The sequence below is a fragment of the Lissotriton helveticus genome, chromosome 8, assembly GCF_964261635.1.
Source record: "Lissotriton helveticus chromosome 8, aLisHel1.1, whole genome shotgun sequence".
Lineage (NCBI taxonomy): Eukaryota > Metazoa > Chordata > Amphibia > Caudata > Salamandridae > Lissotriton > Lissotriton helveticus.
In genome coordinates this window covers 581,161,632-581,181,835 of record NC_136069.1, presented here as the reverse complement: position 1 = coordinate 581,181,835, position 20,204 = coordinate 581,161,632, and the positions used below count along the sequence as shown (strand labels likewise).

General features: G+C 39.8%; 1 long non-coding RNA gene across 1 annotated transcript in view; it reads right to left on the bottom strand.

Annotated features, from left to right (window-relative positions):
* Positions 1-13,735, bottom strand: part of LOC144771714 (uncharacterized) — a 293,395-nt gene extending 279,660 nt beyond the window's left edge. The window contains exon 1 of the long non-coding RNA XR_013599441.1: positions 13,592-13,735. This is a non-coding gene — a long non-coding RNA (uncharacterized LOC144771714). The remainder of the gene's footprint in view (positions 1-13,591) is intronic.
* Between the last annotated feature and the right edge of the window lie 6,469 nt (positions 13,736-20,204).

The following is a 20,204-nucleotide window of genomic DNA, read 5'->3' as shown; positions in this document are numbered from 1 at the left end:
AATCTCTCCAGTATAGCCTGAGAATTGGTACTTGAAAAGTTGTCAGGCTCAGTGTATATCGGCGCCGTAATGTGATTATGAAAATTGCAATAGATTTTGTCTATTTTAGTTTCAAAATGGATGGCTAGGATGTCACAGAGTATTTGGGAGGCTACTGTGGCAAGGCTGTAGGCATGAGGAATAGAGTGCTAATTTAAGACTTTAAATAGCTCTTTGAAGAGTTTCCTACTTGGTCAATTCTGATTATAATGTGGAGTTTTTGGGTTGTTTTAATTCTTGCATGATAGGCACTGAACGCTAATTTGCAGTGGTGTTTATTGAGGGCGTCTTTAGAGCACCTCCATATACGTTCCAGTTTCTTACATTTAGATTTGATGGTGTTCAGATTTCGGTGTACCGGGGCATTGGGCTGGGATGATTTAATGGTATGGGTTCTGTAGAGGGCGACTGTATCAAGTGCCATAGAAAATGACTTTCAGTGGTCATGAAAAAGGCTTGAAAACGTGCTGCAGTCAGCTGCTTCCAGCATCTTGTTCTCACCCTTTTCTCTGTTTTAGAGTTCATAGGGACAGATTTAGAGGGAATTTTAAATGCAATAAACAAGTGATCTGTCCAGAGGTTCAGGTGAGTCAATGTGTATGTGCTGGGAGTTAGAGAATCGGAGGTCTAAAGTGTGTCCAGATGAATTTTATTTTTTGGGGGGAGTTTTATATAGCGCTTACAGAACCCCAAAGGGGTATCAGAGCGCTTTACAGCATACATGTAAAAGAAACATAATCATTTGAATACAGTGAGTAGTATCAAGGTGCTGGAGGTCCTATAGGTCAGGGTCATTGACCAGATGCATGGAGATGACACTTTGGGAGAAAGTGTTTTAGTTGTCTCTTGAAGTTCATGAAGGAGGGATTGGTTCGGATGTGGGTAGGGAGAGAGTGCCAGATGTTTGGGGCTTTCCCTGAGAAAGAGCAGGAGAGGGCTTTTTGTTTTTGCCTATTTAGGGGGGTCAAGAAGAGCGAGTTGGAGCTTCTTAGGCTTCTTGATTGTCCAGATTTTTTGAGTTTGGCTGTGAGGTAGTCTGGTTTGCCTGTGTGTAAGGCTTTATGGGCAGGCAGTTTTGAAAGCACAGTAAGCTTTGATGGGTAGCCATTTTAGGGTCTGTAATGCAGGGGTGATGTGGTCGTATTTCTTGGTACCTGTGACCATTCTTGCTGCTGCGTTAAGGGTGGTTTTCATGGAGGCAATGTGTGTTTTAGCTGTCCCTGTTAACGTGGCATTTCCGTAGTCAAGTCTGGACAAAACTAGAGATTGGGTTGCGATTTATAGGTCATTGGGTTGTATGAAAGGTTTGATTTTGTTGAGGAGTTTTAGGCTCTAGAGGGCGCTTTTTGCTGTGGCATTTATGTGGGAGCTCATGCTGAGATTTGAGTCTAGTGAGATCCCTAGTGATTTATCTGTTTTCCCTGGAGTAAGTTTGCAGTTTAGGGAGTTAAGGTTGTTTATCCATTCTTGGATTTGGGGGGTTGTTCACGATTGGAGAAGACAAGGGTTTTGTTTTTTTCTTAGTTGAGTTTGAGGTGGTTGAGTGTTAGCCAATTTTCTACTTAGGTGAGTGCAGAGTTGAGTTGAAGGATGTGATTGAGGGAGGATTAACCTAAAGGGTGGTGTGTGGCACACTGTATTTTGTTGCAAGTTACTCTATGTGAACAAGATTAATCGGTCTTGTATTTTGGGTGCTGGTGGGTGTCTCCCTCTGACCCTCGTGAGTTGGAACTGAATACCTGAAATTTGCACTGTAAAATTAATAACAGTGTTCCCAATCGTCACTCCTTTGAGGAACTGTCTCCAGAGGTAATCCTCAAAGTAAGTATATTTTGTAAAATAAATACAGTAGACGTTTATTATCTTCCAAGTTCAATTGTCTTGTGATTTAATACATCATCATCATCATTCTTACGTCACAATGGTTCCATCCAATGTAAATTGTGTCATTGTTCATCTTGAAATTTCATTTCACGTCAGTACATTAAAATCCTTGTGTACTAGTGAATTTGTGAATCCCTATGCATTTCGGGACTAAGCCCTTCTTCAGGGGAGATGTGTGTAGTCTGCAACAATGGAAAAAGCACTATGTTGTAATCCAAAAATGTCTACTGACCATGAACAGACACAAAAAATCAGGGGTGACAGACCATGCAATTAAAAAGTGTAATTGGGTGCATGCATTCTGAACTGATACCTCGAGGTACAGCTGGGTGTCGTCAGCATAGAGGTGGTAGGCAATGTTTGATTGTTTCAGAATGGCAGTGAGTGGTTCCATGTAAATGTTGAAGAGTGTGGGGGAGAGGACTGAGCCTTGAGGGACTCCTCGAGTTGATGGGGAGATGTCAGACATTGAGTTTTTGCTCATTATGATTTGGGTAGGGTTATGAAGAAATAAGGAGAACCAATTTAGGACATTGCCATCTGCTCCGATATGCCTTTGAAGGGCCTCTAGGAGTAGAGTGTGGTCAACTGTGTCAAAAGCAACAGAGAGGTTGAGGAGGATGAATGTGTGGGACATGTTTTTATCAAATGAAGATCAAGCATTTTAAGATTAGACAGTAGGTTAGAGACATCTGGGTTGGATGCTGACTCAGCATGATAGTTGAAAGCTGCAATTAGAAAAATAATTGGCATAGATATCTCATGGGGAGCTATCAGGTCTACTAATTTGAGGCTAAAATCGTTCTTGGGACCTGGGGTATGGTACACTATAGCACCTTTCCAAAAGTCACCATGGGTGGGGGTTCAACTTTAAATATTGCTATCTTTACCCAGTCTGTAAGTACTGCATCAATTAATTTTACTTTGAGAGTATTCCGAAAACAAAGGCTACTCCTCCCCTAGGCCTTACTTCCCTGTTCAAACAAACATTTGCACAGTACATCATTACAAATATGTCATACTGTGTACCCCACTCACTACACGTTTTGAAATAGTTGCTTGTTGATAGGTTTCTAGCATAATAAAAGCAACAATATGTTAAAACTGTTTCTGATATTTTTATATCTGGTATAAAATGTCCAACATTTATGAAGCAGTCTCTATTTTTTGGATATCCTTTTGTAACTATAATCCCTGTTAGGCCAAATAACGTCTAAAATGTTCTTGGTCCATGTACGAACAACATAGCACACAGTATTACGTACAAGTTGCTGTAGCATAAAAAAAAGAGGGCATTTTTTTGTAGATTCATAGGTGAAACTTAAGTATACTGGTATTATAGTACCTCCATTTATTTTTTTATCAGTAGTAACGCAATATAGTCCTCAAATGTTTTATAAATTCCTTTCCCACAGTTAAAAAGAGTTTTTCATTTCTAACAGCTTGCTGTGGACAATACCCTTAATAGGCTGAATAATGTCTCAGAAACACATAATCCATATATATGTCACCACAATACCACATTTTCCTAGAAATTAGGTTCTACATTTAGCAGATATGAGTTTGGTAACTTTTTAGGTAGTCTTGATTTGAATTTCACTCGTATGTCATTGAACTCTGCCCATCCTGTTTGACATCTGAAATGTACTGTGTAGTGTCCAAAGGTTATATAAACTCCTTCATGAAATATGATTGCTATAGTTGTGAACTGGAAATTTGTCCAGCAACAACGTTTGTAAATTCAGTTTCAAATTTAGTACCATCCACTCTGCATTGTTGCAGCATGATTATGACATTTTCTATACCTTTAAAGAAACAACAGTGACCTAAGTTTTCATCTGTAGTTTAGACAGGTCAAATCTTTATGGGCACTTTTAGTTAAATTTTCTAAGGGCACAGCTTTACAATCTGGTAATGTCAAGTAGAGAAACATTATGAATTGATTTCAGTGCTAGATGTAAATTCCCAAACTTTACACTTATGGTTCCATTTATAAGTTAAACCAAATAATTATTTCATATTCATGTCTTCTTCCTGTAATAGTTCTAGCAATACTGTTAAACATTCTTGAGCATCCTGCTGAAGATTTTGAGAAAGCCCTTCTGGCCCAGTACAGTACGTTTTCTTATTCCAGTAGCAGAATGTATAATACTTCTGTCACTTCTTAATTCTTTAACTAAACTATATAGTTGAGAAGACATTCTTTTATCTACTTTTTCTTTAATAGAATCTGTAAAATGAGGCAAATTGTATAGTCCATTTAATACTACATTCGCATAACAGTTTACTCCAGATTTATTATCAAAGAGATAGCCTTCTATTTCCTCCTTGTACTGCAGTTTTCTTTTCTTAGGTCCTTGTAGTTTTTATTTTTGTTCATCTTTCTCTTCAGCTCTTGTAGAGTGCTTTGATATGTTCTGCTTTGGACACATTGTCAGCTTTTCAAACACCAAATACTGGCCTAAATGATGAGCATGTTGAGCTTTTAACCAATTATACTGCCTCACACAGCTCACATCAGCACTCATTTTCCTCTCATCAAAATTGATTAGAAATAAACGAGACAATGTTCTAATTCATGGCTTAGCTACACATGACATTTATTCTTTGAATACACTACTACCAATATTAACAAGAGCTGTATCTACATGAAAACCTTGTGATTTTTGGGTAGTTACTGCATAAACTAAAGACAATGAGAAGTGCTTTCACTGGACATACAAGTCTTTCACGAGTAGAAAGCATACAATGCATCAACCAATCTGCTTAACTTCACCAACATCTTCAAATTTTATGGCTAAGTATTCCACGTCATTTCTGTCTGGATAATTAATACATTTCATAACTTTACTAATTGCACCATTCACTAGCCCTTCTGCAACATTTAAATTATGACGTAAGATTACACAACCCTCTTTACAGGTACGCAACTTATTTTCTAATTTTGCAGTTTTTTACACAGACTTCTCTAAACTATCCAATTTTGATTGCAGTTTTTCTGTTAGTAGCACTGCAGCTTCTTGATGTTCCATTTTATCAGTTGCCCTAATTTTGATGACCTCTTCTTCTTCCAGTTGCAATAATTGTTCATTACATTTACTACACTCCTCAAGAGTTGGAATCAAACAAACAATAGACTCTCTTCCTTACCGTAATGCTCTCTTTCCTTCTTTTGTAAGATCTTCCACTCTAATGTCCTTTAGTATATCTCCATATTGCATGTCTGAGGCTTGCTGCTAATTTCTGATTATCTCTTTATATTCAAAGATTTCCCAAACGTTTACTTTAACTTCCTAGAGAATTCCTAGTTTCATTACATAGTAGTGTCTTCAAAACAGGTTGTCCTTTGACTGCAGTCAGTTATAGCAGGTCTCCAAAGACTACTAAGTGTTTTCCTCCAAAAAGCACACTGTAGTTAGTATTTACTTGCTACATTCTTAAATGTATGAAAGGTAGCATTAGGTTAGAAAGCATGCTTACTTCATCAATAATTAGTAGCTTTAATTTCTTTAATACTCTTCCCACTTCATGACAAGCAGCACTAGATAATTTGTTGTATTCTAATTAAATATCGTGTTCAACAGGCAACATTAATAATCAATGGAGGGTAACTCCTTTAGTACTATGTGCAGCTAACACTGTTGGTGCTGTAACTATAAATGACAAATTGGAATCTGTTGTCTTCTGTTTATAAATTGTCACTACTTTAATCAAGAAGCTGTTTCCATTGCTAGCTTGACCACTTATGTACACTAGAACTGGTTCATATGTAGAATAAGCACACTCTTTTTTTCTCATGCAGAAATCCATGTTCTATTTTGCCTTTTACTTTATCAACAATGTATTGCAAATCTATATTCAATTGCTGGATTAGTCGTTCTACATCCAGAGTTTCCTATCTTCTTGCTACAATGCATTCTCCATTTCATTCATGGCTATTGCAGCTTCATTTAGAATGATTGGCTGTCTAAGAGGATCTCAACTTCCAGGTACTGAACGTTGACTGCTCTGAGAACTCTCTCTTGCTATCTCAGCAGCAATTGTTTCTTCTTGTTCAATCTCATCTCCCAACGTTTGAAGATACACTGGAAACACAGAGCACTAAATGATGTCTTTCACAGCATTGAATGAGTTTTCATTACAGTAAAATTTTCCAAGTAGCTCACTTACAATATGCCATGGCTTGAACAACTGTTGCAAAGCTACATAGAAAAACTCTCTTTTATATGGAGTTTGGCAACTTAGTGGTTGATGGTTGATTAAACTTCCTTTGTTGTGTCTGACAAAACATCTTTCACATCCATCAACAGCAAATTTTCCTTCTTATATGTTTTCTTTTTTTTTAAAATATCTTTATTCAGTTTTACAGCAACTGTATTTTAACTCCCTAATCCACCCCCCCCAAGCCCACCGTGACAGACAGATATGTGTACCATTACTAACAGGCATTAATATACAGGGAATGAATATATATAGCATATAACCGAACATTTTTACATAAAGGAAAACATGGGATATATATTACGAACATTAAGCAGGACACAGGAACAAGACCAAGGGCCACAAGACCTAGCCAATCCTGCCTAGTAATACCCATAACTAATTATGTTAAGGCTCTTAAGGGAATAGCTCATTCCAAGAAACCCAGATTTTGACGCCAGGTTATCAGGGGAGTCAAAATTTTCAGACCTTTTTTCCACAGCCTCTCGCCCTTGCGTTTATAAATGGCAATTTCGACGTTTAAAATGGCAAGAAATCGGGCTAACCATTGTTGAAACGATGGAGCCTGATTGTCTCGCCATGCAGAGGCAATGCAAAGCCTGAAAACTGCCATTGCAATAAAGATACGTTCATGGCCTATATTGAGACTTTCCGGGTTTGCGGGCCCCAGTAATACGATCCAATTAGATAAAATAATATTATTATTTAAAATTGTCGACAGGAATTTCTCTATTTCTTGTTTATCCACTTTTAGACCCTCACAGGAAGAGAAAATATGTATGCAATCAGCACTATATAGTTTACACCTAGGACAGCATGTACTCGGGCCAGACCCCCATTTTGCTATTCTGTCCGGTGTATAATATAAAAAGACGCATGTTTTAAAAAATTGTGCCTGGAGCTTAGTAGACAACAAAATTGTTTGCAACATTTTCATAGGCATAGTTAAACTCATTATTCGAAATATCTGCTTTCTCTAACCATTTCAAGGATACTTTTTCCATATCGTCAGGAAACAATGCCATAATACTTAGGTATATGCCCCCAATCCTATTCCCTACATCAGATATTAGTAAGTCTATTAATATTATCTTATTCATACCCCCACTCCCACCTGTCTTTCGCATCAGGAAATCTCTGATTTGGAGGTATTTAAAGAAATCGCACCAGTCTAATCCAAATTTATTTTTCAATTCCTCAAAGGAGTATATCCCAGCAGAGGAGAAGAGGCAGCCTATTTGACTAATCCCTGCTTCGTACCATTTAAGCATATAATTGTCTTTAAAGATTGCGGGGAGATCAGGGTTGTTTTTTATAGGTGTGTACAATGAGAATCTTCCTATCCCCAGTAGTTTCCTCGTGAATTTCCAAACTTTGAGACCACTAAGTAATGTTTTAAATGTAACTTTTTTATGATAGCTGTCATGGATATGTCGCCACCAGTATCCACCGCTCTCCCTCCTTCTTCTATGTTTTCACTGACATTATTTCTGTATGTATCATGTTGAAGAATTTCATACCGACAAATCCTTTCTAGATGTGGACTCCTTCTTGGACAGTAAGTATCCAGCATGTTCGTCTTCAGAATATCTGTACTGTGTGGCGCAAATTCAACAAGATTTTGGATTTCAGGAAATTACTTCATTACTCTGTTACGAGTATTAGCAAGCCATAAACTCACCCATAGAAATCCTCTAGATTAAGAAAATAAGCTAGCTGAGCTTAACCCATCTGCACATTCATAAGAGCCAATCTCTCTATGAGAAAACATTTTCAAACTAAAACTGTACAATTTCTTTGTAAGACTCTTTTCTGCTGAAATATCCTCCCACATCTCCAGCAAATTTGTTTTCGCTGACGCCGTTATGTAAGAGGCTACATACTGAGCCATTGAGTTATCTGCTACAAACTGTAGATCCATATTCACATTCCCCATATTCAACACCACAGGACTGTAGTCCTTGATGTAGTTTGAGGCTTCTGTTCTTCTGAGTTTGTATCTGTTTGTTAAAAATGGGGATCTCCAGTTGGCAATGGTTTGCACCTTTGTCCAAGAAGGGAATCTTCCTTCTAGTCAGGGAAAGAGGGTAACACAACTGATATAACCCCTGCTCACCCCCTTGGTAGCTTGGCACGATCAGTTAGGCTTATCTCAGAGTGTAAAGCATTTACACATAAACAACAGTAACACAGTGACAAAGTTATAAAAGGACAAGAAAACAGTTTAGAACAATATCCAATACTTTTCATATTCAAAACAAAACCAAAACGATAAAAATCCAACATACAGTACATACAAATATGCACTTTTCAGGAATAACCTTACAAATCCTGTTCCTTGTAGTCAGTAGCTCCGTCCGGTGTTGAAACAACAGAATCCATCAGTTCTTGCCAACTGTGTCAGTAGACTTGTAAACAGTACCTTTACCTGGTAGTTAATCACATTGGTGCGGGCCGGTTGTGGTAACTATCGGGGTTGTGATGTAAAGCACGTTGTTGTGGTGTGCTGTGCCCTCAAGGTGCTATGCTGGCAGTAGCTCAGTGATATCACCCAGTGGCGTCGGTGAGACCAGAGCTGTGGTGCAGAGTGAGGCAGTGCTCATTGCAGTGCTGACAGGTTAAGGTGCAGGCGATAGTGCCGGTTGCTGGGAGATGGTGTCGGTCTGCCCAGATAGCGTTGTGGGATGGGGCGGTGCATCATGTAACTTGCGAGGGGTGCCCCCGGATCATGGTGTGGTAACGGGTGTCGCAGTCAGCGTGCAGCTTCATTGTCAGTGAGCCCAGGGCAGCAGAGTGAAGCGAGGCAGTGTGGAGTGCAGTGCCCACAGGTCACAGTGCAAGCAGCGGCTCGGTGGCGGTAGAGGTTGTCGTAGTCAGTGAGACCAGGGTTGCAGTGTGAAGTGTGCCTGTGCTTCCTGTAGTGCCTTCAGGACACTGAGTCTGCAGGGATGTATGACATTACAACGCATGCTTTTGCCACGCATGCTGTTACATCGCTGTTTTTACAACGCATACCATTACAACGCATAGCGCTTTGGGGTGCTGGACAGTGAATAGCTTAATTTACTATTCCAACTCCAGTCCCCGTGGATAGTAGGGAAGGTGTTGGATAGTAAATTAATTCTATTCCCTATCCTAGAGTGCCCCCCAGCGCAATGCGTTGTAATGGTTTGCGTTGTAAAAGTTGCGATGTAAAAGCACTGCGTGATAAAAGTTGCGTTGTAAAGGATGTTTCCCAGTCTGCAGCAGTCCCCAGAGGTAGGTGAAGTCTTTGCTGCCCCTGAGACTTCATGAACAGGAGGAAAGCTCTATTTCAAGCCCTTGGAGATATTCAACACAAGCAAAGAAAGTTCAGTTCAGTCCTTTCACTGCCCAAGGCAGAAGCAGCAACTGCAGGCCAACCCAACAAGGCAACAACACAGCAACGGTGCAGTACTTCTTCCAGAAGTTCTTTTAGCTCTTCCTCCTGGCAGGTTCCTTGATTCCAGCGAGTTCTCTGAAGTCTTTTATCTCCCAGAGGCTTCCAACAGGAGGCAAGTTCTACTTCAATCCCTTGGAGAAAACTCTAACAGCAGGATGATTAAAGTACAATCCAGTCCTTTCCCTGCCCAAGAAATATGCATCAAGCAGCAGGTGAACACGGCAGAGCACGCAGCAAAGTGGCAGTTCCTCCTGACAGCTTTTCCAGATCTTCTTCCTGGCAGGTTCCTTAGTTCAGCAGTAATCTAAAGTTCTGGTCCCCAAGATTTACACAGCAATTCTCTTTGTTCTTCTGTGGCAGAGAAGCTCTGTGCTTAGTCTAAACCAGTTATATCCTCTCTGGTCCAGCTTCCAGGCTGGCAAGGAAATCTCTTCTCTAAATGTAGCCCAGGTCCATTCGGCCCAGCCTTGACTCATCCAGGTGAAGCAGGACACACTTTGCCCCCCCAGTGGCTGTCTGAAGAGAATGCACATCCTCAGCCCTTGTCACTTTAAAGCCAGACAGTCAATCCACAAATCAGCAGAGGCACACAGGATGGCTAAGCAAATAAATACCTACTTTCTAAAAGTGGTATTTTCAAACATACAATATAAAAATCATCTTTACTAAAAGATGCATTTTTATATTATGAGTTCAGGCATCCTAAACTCTATCTTCCTATCTTGTCCCAATGGGAAGCTATGCTTATAAGATGTTATAAGTAAAGTCCCATTCTATCCTATGAGATGAGACAGATAGCCTTTCAATAGTGAAAAACAAAGAACACTGTATTTCACAATCAGGGCATGTCACACATTCCAGGACATGTCCTACCTTTCACATACACTGTACCCTGCCCATAGGGGTACTTAGGGTCTAGCTTAAGGGTGACTTACATGCAATAAAAGGGAAGGTTAGGGCTTGGCAAGTGGGTGCACTTGAATGGCGGCTTGTGTGGGTGGCACAATTAGTGCTATAGGCCCACTAGCAGCATTTGATTGACAGGCCCTGGTACTCTCAGTGCACCTTGGTAGGGACTTACCAGTAAATCACATATGCCAGTCAATGAAACACCAATCCATAATATAATTTACAATAAGAGCACTTGAATGTTACACTGAACAGCAGTGAGAAGATGCACAGAGACACTAAACCAGCAAAACAGAGTCAAAACCAGGATATCAGAAATCAAAAAGACTGGGGAAACAAGCCAAAAAATGCCAGATCTAACAGTGTTCTGTGGTGATTCCTGAATCAGAGTGTGTTTGACTGTCGATAAAAAGCTATTAATTCTTCCTTGTGAGATCAAAGGTCATGAAAATCCAAAACAACATCTTGTGTAAAATGTTCCTTCAGATCTGTATTTTCTATTAAAGTATTTCCCATACCTATGGTTTTGAAATCATAGAACTTGTTGTCTTAACATTTTGTCTTCACTCTCCTTAGGGGTGATAAAAGTGACATATTGCTCTATGAAAGTCAACTCAAACTCAACATGATATGTTACAAACTTTGGGGCATATTTTACTCATAATAGCATGTGAATATGTGGAGCACCTCTGGCTTGGTATTCTTTGCGCCAAAAGAAATCAGTCACTTCACCAAGAAGTGGATTACTCTTTTTTTCAGAAAAAAGCCATCATGGCTTGAAATCTGTGCTTAAAGTATCTGCAACCATTTGCAGGGTCTAATAAGCAGTGTTCTCCTGGTGTCGTTAGATTTATGTCTTATGTAGTAGAATTTGCCTCCTGCAAGAATTGAAGCAGGTCATCCCAAGATTACCCAACACACCTGAGTGTTAGAAACCATGTAGGTGCTCCCAGATTTCTCAGCATGTATTTTAGTTAACCATGACGATGATACCAATATTCAGTGGTCCCATGTTGACATGTCATGAGATCAAACAAGTTGCATTCCAGTTTTTCATCTTTCCATGGACATTCTTAACAAATTCTCTCGCAGATAGATTTTGCACATTTACACCTGTTTTCAAACTGTGGGTTACAGCATAAGACATATGGAATAATAAAGAATAAGAATAAATAGACAAAATCTAGGATCCTCTAAATAAAGTCTAGTAGGAAAGAGATGAGGGAAACAGTGAGCTTCTAAACTTTTTTCCAATATGCATAAGGGAGTTCCTTTTGCTTCTTTTAGTTAATATGGATCAATAGCATCACCAACGATCTCTTATGAAGGTAGTGGGTGAATGCTGTAATGTTCCTAAATTTCTTCTACTCTGCTTTGATCCACTTTTTCTATCTGCCCTGTTGATGATGTGTTGTTCTCCAGATGTGTGATATATTGAAGAATTTCTACTTTTTAATAATATATATCATTTTGCACCAGATATGAAGTTGCATTTTTAACTTTGCTAACATCTACTAAATCTTGACATATTTTTTTCCTCTTGGTCGGGACACTATTTACTTGGATTACAAGTCCCTATTTCAAATTTGTCTTCATCTTATAGCTTCAGTATTTATTAAAATCTAATGGCAAGTATACAACTCTACCTTTGAGACCTTTCTGGAGCTCAGTTGGAGGTAATCCCTGTCATTGGCTCTATAAACTATAGCTTGAAATAAATGTATAGAATATATTAATATGGATTCATAAACATTTACATCTTTCAGTACTTCTGAAACAGATACTATTTCTAAGTTGTTGTGTACTGCTATAACAGGCATTTAGTGTTTTCTCTAACTTATTATAGCAGTACTTACAAATAACTTGTCGGGTGGACAAGTCAAATCATCCCTCTACAAATAAATAAAAAGCAAATTCTCACCACTTAATATTATTCTTCCTTCAGTTTTAATGTACATATCAACATTACAAGTTTGATTTTTGTAGTGAGTGCATCAACTACATATACATACACAAGTTAGTTGCTCTGAAAAGACTATTGTTAAATTTTCTAATCTCTTTTACAAATTTACCAACACTAATATATCTGTCCTGCTCCACAACTTTTGTTTGTTACCAATTCTTAATTTTCCCTACACTTCTTTTCAACATCTATTACACTACCTTGCAGAAGAACTCTAGTAAATTCTCCTAAACATAGAGCAGGTATTTTTGAATAACAAAACCTTCTAACAAACGTTTTCGTTATTAAATGGTGTACACCTAACATTATAAAATGATAAAAGTTGCTTTGACATACTTTTTGTGACAGACAAGCTTGTGAGTGTCCTTGTAAATTAGAATGCTTACTTTGCATGGATTGAATCCTTAGAAAAAGTGCGTATTTTCTGTTTTAAGTTTCTAGAAGCAAACATACGTAGGACATTTATCAATATATCAAATGATAGTTACTGAATACTACAGACACTACTACAATTCCATTTGTACACAGGAGCCTCTCTATCCCTCCCTTGCATCTCTTCATCAGTCTCTTCCTCTAAGTTTCTAGGTGCCATTACTTCCTTTGGAACAGGAATACCATTTTTCATCTCATCAAATATTCATCAACTGCATGCAGTAATGTGTTGTTTAGGAAATAGCCTTCTTCATTAAAGAAAAGATCAGTACTTGAAGTATGTATCCATTCACCACTAAGAACTTTGCAAAACTTGCTTCTATTAACAAGTCTTATCTTTTGGCTCTGTCTCCTCATAAACAATGCTATTTTGTCCTGTGTCTTCATTCAGTTTAAAACCAAGATAAATGGTTTCCTCTTTAGGGCAAATGCCTTATCAACTGCATCTTCAACATATTCCTTTTGCCTGTTTGTGTGTGTTCCTTTTCATCGATGCTAACAAGTTGCGAATTACTCTAGTGAGGAACATCCTACCTCTGATTTCCTTGAACTGCCTCTGCCTTCTGCTTAAAGTCTCTCCTTTTTTCAATTACTTCTTACTTTTTACATCTGAGTCTTTTTGTGCTTCAGTACTCGCTGTTTTAGTTTTCTTTTTTTTAACTTTTTTTGTACTTTTTCCAGTTGTGCACAAATAATTTAAAGAAATGTCTTGGCCCTCTTACCAGCAAGCCTTTTCTCTTTGACCACCTTTTCTGTATTTTGCTCCTTTTCATTCTTTGTTCTAAGGAGACACTCTGTTTGCTGCTGATTCTTTCTTCTCTGCCTTTTTGTTGGCATGGTAATTATGTGTTGATAGTTAGATATTGATTTCTGAAAACAAAAATCAAGTATGTTCATCACTTATTTATACATTGCCACATTACATATTTTAACTATTTAAGCATTTACATGAGTACATATAGCTTAGGCTATTTTCAGACAACATGCATTCGCCTTTAAATACGTAGGACGCATCCTATTAACTACCAACCGCCTAACTTACTGCTCAGTTATATATATGGGTGAGTGAGAGGTTGTTCATACAGCTATTCACACACATGCTTACTCACTCATTTACTCACACACCTTCTCAATCACCCATACACCTACTTACACAGACATTAATTTAAAGGAGCATAACCAATTGACTAACTACATCGTACCTCAGGGGACAGTCACAAGGTGTAGAAGAGTTGCTTAAACCTTGACAAGGGCTTTACATGTTAGACTTAACGTGTCAATTTTTTCACTTACAAGTGAATAATTGTGTGAGCCCCTATCTGGAGCTGATATTCTATGAGTATGCTAGTTTGTTTGTAAATAGTTGTCTGTCTTTGTGATATCTATGTTCTTCTAAATGTGTCTGTAAAATATTGGGGTATTTAAGTGTGTGAGAAACTGCCTTTATTACCCCCAAAATACACATCAGTTCTGCCTGTCTGTGTGAGTGATTATTTGCATGTTTCTCTACCTACCTCACTTGGGGACATATTATCAAGAAACGGCGTTAACATTATTGCTGCTTTAGCGGCAGAAAAATGTCGCTAAAGGGGCAAAAATGGGCTTGGTAATACGCCCTTGTGAATTCCCATAAAAGTCCATGTTCTTTTGTGAACATGGGCTTCTATGGGAATATTCGACGGCGTATTATCAAGCCCATTATCGCCATTTTAGCAGCAGTTTTCTGTCGCTAAAGCAGCGATAATGTTAACGCCTTGCTTGATAATATGCCCCAAAGTGTTTCAGTGTCTGTCTGCTTTTCTACTTAGCTATCTCAGATTTAAGTCAGGGTGTAGGATAGATGCATAATTGGGCACATTGCTTTTTATGACTGCATAAAGCTCACTGAAATATCAAAGTGCATCTCTTACTTTTTAAGCAAATAGCTCCCTGTGCTACGGCCTAGTTAAAGCCTACCTCAGTATTCACTTAAATGGAGCACAGTAACAGTCTTCACCTTGTGTAGCACTTTCAAGTAATACATCAGCCCTACCAAAATGAAGACATGCCCAAGCTAAAGTATCCCAGCCGTGGAAAATAATGCAAGTGCTATTTCTTTGCATAGTAAACTTGAAACAGTCAGTTGTTTATCAGACATCGCAATGAGTGTTTAAGTTCCTTTCTGGGGCTGTGATCCCATGTGTAAGTAAATTAATTACTAAATCACTGCTTCTCTTAATGTGATATGTGATTGCCTGAATGTGTCTATCAGGGCCTGCATAGATAGCCTCCTGGGTGTACTAGTGAATATTGGGTTATTTAAGTGTGTATGTAACTGCCGCCATTACCACAGAGTTATGTCTGCCTCTGTGAGTGATTCTTTGCATGCTTTTCTAACTACCTCACTATGTGTTTCAGTGTCTGTCTTTGTCTGTACTTTGGTATTTCAGTTTTAAGTCTGGGTGTAGGCTGAACGTATAATTGAGCACATAGGTTTCTAACAGTGCATTAGCTCACTGAAACATCAATGTGCACCTTTTACTTTTTAAGCGAATAGCTCCCTGCGCAATGGCCAAGCTACAGCCTACCTTAGTGTTCACTTATATCTGGCACAACAACAGTTTACGCCTTCAGAGGCACTTTTAACAGATAATGCACTTCTAGCAGTAAAGCTACCTGCCCATGCTCAACTATACCAGGCCTGATACATAATGCAAGGACTACTTGGCTGCATGGTAAACTTGAAAGTGCCAGTTTAGTAGCTATCTGAATGGGTTTTTCAGTTCCTATCTGGGGCTGTGATTCCATAAGTATGTAAATCTTTTACTAAATCACTACTTCTCTTTAAATGAAATGTTATGTCATATATATGTAAATCTTTTACTAAAGCACTGGCTCTCTTTAAGTGATATGTGATTATCTAAATGTGTCTATAAGGGCCTGCATAGATTGCCTCCTGGGTGTACTAGTCAATATTAGGTTATTTAAGTGTGTAAGTAACTGCCTTCAATTTCACCAAATACATATCAGTTGTGCCAGCCCGTGTGAGTGAATCTTTGCATGCTTCTCTAACTACCTCACCAGGTGTTTCAGTGTGTGGCTGCTTTCAACTTAGGTAAATCAGATTTAACTCTGGGTGTAGGCTGGATGTGTAATTGGGCACAAAGGTATCTATGAGTGCAAATAGCTCACTGAAACATCAAAGTACATCTTTTACCTGCACTATGGCCTAGCTACAGCTTACCTCATTGTTAAGTTATATATAGTTTAAGAAAAATGTATACCTTGGGTAGTACTTTTAAATGATAAGACAGCCCACCCATATACCTCCATGCACAGATCAATTCAGATTATTAATTCATATACAGCTATGATACATAAATTCCACTTTGAAAACTTAGTGTTCGATTACGATGGCGGTTCGACATCGTTGTGGTAGTGGGACTGTCTGCCGGTATGGCGGCGGTCCCACATGCACAATTACGATGGAACCATCACCGTGGTGGTCGCATCGTGCATGTTTACCATTGCAGTGGGTGATGCTCGCTGCAGCACCAGCTGCAATAGTAAAATTGCATGTTTTACATGTTCCTGCACTGCGCGGCAGGCACCACGCGGTGCCTGAAACTCAGTGCAGGCAAATGCAGGTGGGTACCATGGGTATTCCTCCAGTACAACAACACCTCCTCCAACACAAGAGGGGCCTGCAATGGGCCCACAAACCCAATCCCCGCCAGCCTTTCCATGGCGGTTCCACCACCAAGGAAATGCTGGCTGACGCCCGACGGTGCCTGCTAGACACCACCACCATTTTACCCCATCTGGACCATCCGCCATGCAATAGGTCTGATTGCCTGTGGCTGTTCTGTGGCGGATGGTCTTTGGGTCCGCCACGGTAGCAGTGTGGATCCGCCCGCCATCCTAATCTGGTGGGTGGTCAATCCACGTTTAATGGCAGACGGATCACCACCGCACGGCTGTTAGTGATGGCTCTTACGCCATCATAATGAGCCCCTAAGTGTTGTATTCATCCTTTATAATGGAACAGATATGACTACAACTCCCAAGTTTCGAATAAAATCATTTGTCATAAGCAGCACATCATATATACACATATACAACTTTGACATAATATACTACAAGATAACATATAGGTTTAAACATTAGTGTTCAGTTTTTTCTCCTACCACTTCCAGAATGCAATACAAGTGCAAGATTGACCTCAATAGAAACACATTCTAAACTTCTCAGACATCTAATCTGCACCTGAGACAAACTATGTCTTACTTAATAATAAATATATTATTAAGATGTATTATTATTAGATATATCAAAAAAACTTACGATTTGATTTACATTTTATCCCTTCTTTTTTAAATAATGTCATATATTTCAAAATCTTTTTATTACAATATGACATAATTATTTACCTTATTAATATTTTTTTGACTTACAACTCAGGGGTCGATTCGGATTCGGGAAGGAAATCTTTGTACCCGACACCGACCCGTTATTTTTTCTGACCCAATCGTACACACTCCTTCCAAATGTGCAAGTACGATCCGAAGTGTAAAAGTTCCTAACGATTTGGTTGGGTAATAAACTGTACGTACAATTTGTTAGGAAAGGAGCACGTTGTGTCAGACTCGTACGTGGAAGCATGGAGATAATAGCCAAGTGACAACCTGAGGCAACAATTGCCACTTAGTCAAGTAGTAAAACAGCACATTAGACACGTACGCTGCACCATCTCGTGCCCATTTTTTGTGTTCTGGTGCGTTTCGGAGTATCAATACACCTCATCGGAATGCTGATACTTGCGGCAAGCGGAACCCTGTACGACACGTTTTCAATACGCATCATACTTGCGTATCCGGAAATGTGTTGGTTGGAGCCTCCGTACCACGCGTACTCCGTGTTTCGTGAGCCTGTTAGGTATTGACATAGAGCACAAATCGGACCCGACGATTCGGTTGGAATTTGACTGGAATTTGATTCGTACTTGCACGTTAGGAGAAAAAAGCTTCGGATACGATTCAGTCATCTGGTAAACCTCCGAAAAGCATTAGGAAATCTGCAGATTGCCCATAGAAACCTAATCGAACCAGTAGGTCACAAGTTCACAACACATTCCAGAAAGACAATACTAGTTGCCAAAATGAACTACATCAGGTTTGGTTTATTTCAGATACTGTAAAACATATCCAACTATTATATTATTTTCTATTTACCAGAACCAATGAAACATCTTTTTACTAATCATTTTTAATTACTTGTATTCACCCACATATTACCTTAATCCAATCAAATTTCCACTTTTTTTCAAACCACCAGCACACATGCTTTTTCACTGTCTTTCATAGTACCAACTGTGATATTTATCTGCAGACCTGTCTTTGTGTGCTACTCCTCCTTCCTACAAAATGGTTAGAGTGTAGATCTTGGGCTGCAGCCATGTACATTGGGCAAAAAAGGCTGCAAAAAAGGGAAGTGCTGAAATGGACTTGAGTTTGCCAAATGTGGATATTAGTTGGTTTGTCCAGAGAGGATTAGAGATTCATCAGCTGCTGGCTTTGGTTAAAACCATTGTGGATTTTCAAACTCCTCACCTCATGATTGTGCACTGTGGTGGCAATGACCTAGGCACATTGACTGGTAATCCTAATTAAGGATACCTTTGAAGAACTAATCCAGCTTTTTCCTTACAGTGTACTTCAATTTATGCTAAAGACAGAAATGTAAGTGGTCAAATCAAATCTGTCCACAGATTGACAAAGCCAGGAAGCATGTTAATACAATTGTTTCTGTTTTACCCAGAGATCATAATCTGGCCTCTATCTACAACAACAGTCTGCATTTTGACCTTCGTTTGAATATATAGAGGCTCTCCAAGACAGAAATAAAGACTTTACAGATGAAGGGAACAGGGAGTTTCTAGGCAACCTGAAACTTTGCCTACAGTCTTATATGTATCGGTCTGATGCAAACTCTCAAAACAAAGGCTGTCAGAGCCACCCAAGAAGCCTTGTCAAATTATTTTTTTATGAATCTTTGAAATCCACGGCGACGAAGTTCGGTCACGATCATGTGAAATCGAAACAAAAAGCAGTGTTTCCATGAACACCACTACATTCCAAAAATGTTACTTAGAAAATTCCTACTAACTATTACAATACACACATCGCTTACTTAAAGAACATGTTTGTACACACATTTTGTAGTAACGTTTGAACCCTACTACCATTTTCTGCGATTACGCAGAGTTGTGATGACAGTGGAAACCGTGATGATTGTTCCTTTTTTAGGAGGTTCAAACACCATTATGCACACATTTTACAGGATGAGGAGCTCAGCTAGAGGAGCTCACTCGAGAGCTCCGCTAGCTGAGGGATCTTCTTACATTTATCCCTGTTATTAGCTCCATCTGACTCCCCCAAGCGCATCCCCTAACTTAACTTGAAACTCAAAAGTAACTGGAGCATTATCTTACTTCCGAAGCTGCTCCATGCTGACTGAAGCCAGGAGTCCCGGATCGTGGACCTCAGACGAGACAGCGGTGCCCAGGATCCCCGTGAGTGGCGGCGGACATGGACGGCCCCCACAGACCAACAAGTGAGAGGCACAGTCGGGCGGAGGACAATCCTCCATCGATGCCAGCCCCCATATCTCTGCCGGAGCTTTAAAATGGAAGCGTGCCTGAGCGCGGGACACCTCCCCCCCCTACCGAGGACTGGTCAAGGGTGCCCCCGGTGCCTGTGGAATGAGCGAAAGAGCTCCTGCTCATCTTCGCGGCGTAGGAGCTGCCTGCTGACTAAAGCCCCTGGAGCATCTTGACGGAGCTGCGCCTAGAGCCCTCGGACGGTCGGGATCAGCGCAGTGACCGTGCCGACTCTGCACCGGCTCGAAGAAGGAGCGCGACTCGCGCAGCAATCTCAGTCTCGTCTACAGCAATGGTAATGGGCCAGTGCCCAATCTGACCCCCGTTTTCACTCCCACCCCCCCCAGGCTGCCTGCTGCGAGGGGGCGCTCACCTCCTGCCTCCCGCTCTCCCCCCAAGACAGCCTCCAGTCCTCCTCTCGGCATCGAAAGGGATCAGGGCGGGGCTTACAATCTCTAAGCATAGCTCTAAGTAAAGGTTCACAATCTCTATGCATAGCTCTAAGTTAAGGCACAAAAAGACCATATATCGGATCAGGGTGGGGAAGGAGAACAATGGACCTCCGATGGGCATGATCTGAGATAAAAACATTTCTCTATGGGCATGGGCTTCAATATCATCGGAGCAACTTAGATAATATCCCTGCCTTTCCTTCACTAGATACTCTCTAGATATTATAATGGCCCCAACTGTTTTTG